Below are 6,168 nucleotides of genomic sequence, written 5' to 3'. Positions count from 1 at the left end.
GTCAATTCACTGTAGCTGTGACTGTGAGGGTGGTAATTAATTAAGGAGTCATTGCCATGAGCGTCGCGCGGACTGTAGATGGCGATGTCAAGTCAGTGTAATTGTTCGCATCTGCATTTCCCCCGCGGCAGTCAGCTGGGGTCGTTTGTGCCATGATTCGTTTAGAACAACAGCGAGATCGGCCCGTGCCCCGTCCCGTCCCGTGTGCGATCGACAGCGAAAAAACGGGATCGTCGGTTGGTGCCCCTGTGTGCCCGCCGGCTTAATTGGCTTACGAGAGCTTTGCTTAATTGCCCATCGTTGCTCGTCAGTAGTGGCCGTGGCGTGGCGTGGCATGACAAATTGACAAGTTGACATGCCAGGGCTCGATCGGTCGAAGTGATGGGCACTGGGCATGAGGGCCAGCCGCGGTGGTGGTGCCGTTGGTTCGGGGGACACCGGCGATGGCCGACCCCGGGGTCCAGGACAGCATCCTTCTCCCACGGATCAGATCGTGCGTGCGCGATGATTCGAGAGGACGACGCAGGCAGGCAGTGTGAACCGCGGAAGTGGCTGCCTTGGCGCTTCCGGCGATCAAAAGCGGCTTTCGGCAAATGCACAGTCTGGCCCATCATACGATTGCTTGACCGCCATATTAAAATTCGGGATCAATAATGTGTATACGATGATACTATCTTCGGCTCCATTTTTTTCTTTTTGGAAACACATCTTCGACTCCATCTCGCAACAGCCGCTCGTGCAGTGGGCGATATAAAACCATATCTTCCACATCTTTCGATCGTCTCCGACTCTTGGTGCATCGGTTCCTGCGTGCTGACAATATTCAGCTGGACGTGATGGGACTAGCGCCTGTGTGCGTTCGTCGTAGCGTCAACTACCATTAGTATTTTTAGAGTTTTGCAATATGTTTTTGTCTTTTTGGGCATATAATATAACCACGTTACAATGATCATGATGTTAGGATCTTATATATGTACATGGAAAAGATCATTTCAACTTTGACCAACAGTGCGCTTAGTGGATCCCATGTAAAAAGACGCAACTCTTAAATAACCTTTGAGACTTTGAGTGTTTTCTCAAAGGAAAACGATTGAATATAGTAATAATCCTCCCATTTTGTTTTGCAGGTAAATAAAATACTCATTATTCTACAAGGTTGGCATGTGTATATGTTTTGCAGGTCGTGAGCATCATATTTGAAGTTGTGTACATGATTTCATTGGAGCGGTGAAAACGCCTTTGGAAAAGTACCAATATGAGGTCCAACCATGATTTTAAGTGCACCAAGACGAAGCTCTCGCCGAGATGATAAAAAAGGACATATGAATTGCTTAATTTGAAGTTTGGATGTGGAAGATATGGCGACCGCAAGATGCTCACATGGGTCAAAACTAGATCTTCCAGTTTTGGAATGTCAGAGGTTTCGGTTTTTACTGGATAAGTCCGAAAAAGAGTTATAGGTCGGTTTTAGTTGTTTTTCGGCATGTATTTGACTCCCCACGGGTATAGACCTCCCCACCTTATAATAAATATGAAAGGTCAAGACCGACTGAGACACATCCAGTCGAATCAAACAACTATGCACCTACCTTTTACCTTATAAACCCTAAATCCCTTCTCTAACCTAAACCTTCACGATGTTCGTCTACTGATCTCCACGACCATAGATGGCGTCCTAGACTTGATGGCCAACCTAGGGCATGACTGTCCACACTTTGACAGGTCCCTCCTGGACAAGAGCATCAACGACCTTTGCTACTTTGCTCGTAAACTAGTCGTTCTTCGCCATGTAAGTATGTTGGTTATCCTTTTGCTGGTTTACTCGTAAACTTATCCGTCCTTCACCACATAAGCGTGATAGTTATCATCTCACTACTACAAAACATACATATTGTAACACAATCTTGTAACATATTCATGGATGTGTTACAAAGAAGTTTCATAGTAACACAAGGCTAAGTGTTACAAATGAGGGCAGTAACACATACCGCTTGTTTTGAAAAAAAATGTGTTACGGATAACGGTTATAGTAACACAAAATTGATGTTACAGTGAAAATGTTAAAAAAGGTAGTATGTTGTAACACATAATCAGAACATGAAACATGTTACAAATACATATCGTATAGTAACACAAAGTAATATTACAGCTAAAGTAGTAATATTACAGCTAAAGTGTTGCAGAAGAAATATATAATGTTGATGTTTCATCCATATATATATAAAGGTTATATATATATAAAGGTTTGTTACCATTTCTTATTATCACACGGATAAATACATAGAAGAACATTTTTAATCAATAAGGAAAATTTAAGCAATAGAGTAAACATATTACATACTCTCAATTAGATAATACGGTGTGGGGATAAAATTTATCACCAATAAATTGGTGATTCTCGGTGGATATTGATGAGATATGCGATGTTTGAAAAAAAAACTGGACATATAATTAATCTTGAGGGTACTAGTGCAAGTAAATAGTCCTACTCTGGTTAGAAAGGTCAGTTCCGTTCTTGCTTTGTGGCCTTTTAATTTTTTTACCTTTGGAATTAGTAATTGATGACTGGGATTGGTAATTAAATTGACCGCAGATTGCTTGCCGGTTTCCTTTTGATATAGAGGCGGTCAGGCTGGACACTGATCTTTATCAGATTAGCTGCTCGCAGAATAGAATTAGTAAAGCTTTGACGCACATGCAGCACGAGACAGCTGCAGCAATAACCGGTCGACTGGCTGAGGACAGCATGTTTTAATTTTTTTTGAACCCCGATCGAAGAAAGGGCGGCAAAGTAAAAGTGCGAGATTACAAAATTATCCATGCCAAAGGTCCACAACCTGGTCAAACAGAAACTGCTTAGGCTCCGGGCGGTCCTCCGCGCTGTCCGCGACGAGGCTACGATCCTCGGCAAAGTCCGGGCTCCTGGCCTCCTGCACTGGCAGGACAACTACTAGGAGAACTGGGCCAACAACTATACGTGAGTACCCCTCTCATCTCACAACTCTTTTTTTTATGCACGTTGCCTTGTTATGTTTAATACCCACGAGGCTACAATTCGCAGTTCGGGAGTGCTCCTATATTCGATTATTTTGTTGGTGCAATTGTAACTTGTTGATCACGAGGAGCCCCTTGATAGGGCCTGCGTATATAAAAAATTAACAGGCACGACAGTGCCGTAGTCAAGATAAGAACAACAAAGTAGTTCTACAAGATAAGAACACAAAGCGTGAAGATGAATAGCTATCTGTGCACGCATATAAAAATAAAGAATAAAATATGAGAATATAGTGCATGAATCCTACTGCTACCGATAGGATTATATTGTTGAATATTATTCTTTAAATCCACAAACAAGTCATATTTTGTATGCAACTGCAAGTCATCAGTCAGAACCCTTGATAAAAAAATTCTTCTGATACATTCATTTTGAATACATAAAAATGATCCGAGTATCTTTGTCTCAAAAAGTATCTTACAGTAGTAAAGTATTGCTACATTTCACAAATATATATTGCAACAAATTTAGTAATGAAGTTATATTTTATTTATGGCAATCAAAGTTATATATTGGGAAGCATGGTAATGTACACAACAACATCTATTTCATATTAGAGAGATTATTCAGTATGCGTAATTATGAAGTGATGGGAAAATTATTTATTTTTATGAATGGAATTCTTAGTGCCATCGAAGCAACAGAACTGATGAGCAGAAAGACCGGTAAAAATCTAAATGGTGAGTAAACTGTTGGCAGCCTGGTAAACTTTGGTTATTTCAGTCATCGATTCAGATTTAATTTTTCAGGTATTTAGCAAATCTCGAGATTGAGAAGTTCAAGCAGTAAGTGGAAACAGAGAAAGACTGGGCTAAAAGTGATAAGTAGGTTGAGTTTCACTACTTTCTTTTGTGCCTGATTACTGTTTATTGTTCTGCACTTACTGTGAAAACTAGTTTGCCGTTTAGGATAGCAATCATTTACTTGAAATATTGAACCCTCCCTGACAATGTTTATTTTTTATTTTTTAATATATTGTCAATACATGCGCAAATAAATTTCTCATTATTTCAGATTATCAGATAGACTTCATATTCAATTTTTCTCAGTATTTATGTATTTTACAGCTAGCTTTTTGAAATTTTAGTGTATCTTATATGCATAGCATAATGTAAAGTTACAATTTTCTTTTTATATGCAGGTTGAAATGATAGGTGGCTAAATTTTTATATTGATGCATACAAGAATGGATAAAGAAGCACTAAAGTTTAAGAGTACTACATGTTTATGTTTACATTTTTCTCTTTTTTCCTTTTCTATTAGTATGGGCATTGTACTCTTCATTACATTTTCTTGGTAGAATCATATCTTTATGTATATGTCCTATCACATGATGTGAACAACAGAACAAGTACTATGACAATATCAATGCGGCTTGCTATCAATATTATTGTAATTTATGGTTGTGTGATCCAGTGATGTGTCATGTTCAGTATGAAAAATTCATAACAGCATTATAAATGCAAATGTAAAATAATATTTATTTAAAAATTTGAATGTGTTACAGTAGGTGAAACATGTGTTGCAAACCATGTGTTCTAAACTATGTTCATGTACCCTACAACAAAAGTGAAAGTGTTACTAGAGCTTTAAAAATGTGTTACTAAGAAAATCATTGTAACACTTAATAAATGTTCCACTAGGAAAGAAATTGTGTTACAGAGTAGTAACACTTTTTTTAATGTAAAAGAACACACATCTTGTGTTCCTACAGATTGAGCTACAGTAACATTGGAAAAGGTAACACTAACAACATGTATTACTAAGTGCCATAGTAACAATTTTTTAAGTCTATAGTAACTCAAGTTGGTGTTACAACATCCATATTTTGTAGTAGTGTCTAGGGTGAGCATTTAACAATATTCCACGAAACCCTAGAAAAATCGGACCTTCCTGTCGTACATATATCTATGGGTCCACCAGAAGGTTTGGATAGTCCTAAATATGAGGCTGAACACCAAGATGCATCTGACATGGAGACCATGACGCAGGACGGTGTAGTCTACTGTGAAAGACAGGAACTAGTCGAGGATTAGGAAAGTACTCTTTGTAATAAGAGTAGAACTCCTCTAGTTGTATCCGACTAGTATTCTTGTAACCAACCGACCTGTAACCTTGCCCCTGGCAATATAAGGTGAGGCAGGGACCCCCTCCATAGCAATTCAATCCAACCAACACACAGGACGTAGGGTATTACGCAATCTAGCGGCCTGAACCTGTCTAAATTGTGTGTCTACGTTTATCTTCAAGTTCTTGATCTTGATGAGCCCCACTAACCAAAACACTACCTTGAGCACCCCCCTTGGTAGGTTGCCGGGTTTAAACATCGACAGCTAGCGCGCCAGGTAGGGGACCTTGCCGAGAATCCACTGGCAAACTTGATGGCACAAATCATCATCAAGCCAATAGTCGCGTTCGAAGCAAGTGCGACGTTCGTCTTCGGCTCCTGGGTTTGCATCGCAGACGGCGTTGGAAATTTCCACCGCCACATCGCGTTGACCCCAGAGAAGAAGCAACAAACCATGAACCTCCAACGCCAAGCTCTGGAAAACCTCATCGAGAGTTTCGATGAATTTCGAATTTCTGACCTAGTTAGAGGCTGGGGGATGAGTCCGAGTTCAACTCGACTTCTTCCACCAGTCTGATTGACTTTCATGAGCTGGCACATAAGCCATCGTGTGAGTCGGACTACCACACGAGTCGATTCCCATTCGGACTCCGCAACGTGACCACTTTTGATCAGGTTGCCCTGTCCAGATCACGATATGATACAGATAGAATTGAGGACATCGACTACTACTCGGATCCGGATGAGGAGACCCCTTTATTAGGTCCGCAACAGGGCCTGGTAATCACATCAACTCCTCAAGGCAGATTCGTCTACTAGCCCAACATGAAGCCACCCGCTCTTGCCAAAGATGATAATTCGCGCCTCATCGCCTATCTTAACACTCTCCCATACTAGGAGGGAGCTCCTCTGTCGCCCATCTACGAGGAAGGCAGCACCTCGGAGGTCATCACTTCAAGCTCAGGAAGCCACTCTCCTAAGTGAGAACTCTTCACCGTCATTACTGGATAAGAGGATGAATAAGAAGAGCAACGAGACAGAAACC

The sequence above is a fragment of the Setaria viridis genome, chromosome 3 (genome assembly GCF_005286985.2).
Source record: "Setaria viridis chromosome 3, Setaria_viridis_v4.0, whole genome shotgun sequence".
Lineage (NCBI taxonomy): Eukaryota > Viridiplantae > Streptophyta > Magnoliopsida > Poales > Poaceae > Setaria > Setaria viridis.
This window is presented reverse-complemented; position numbering follows the sequence as displayed.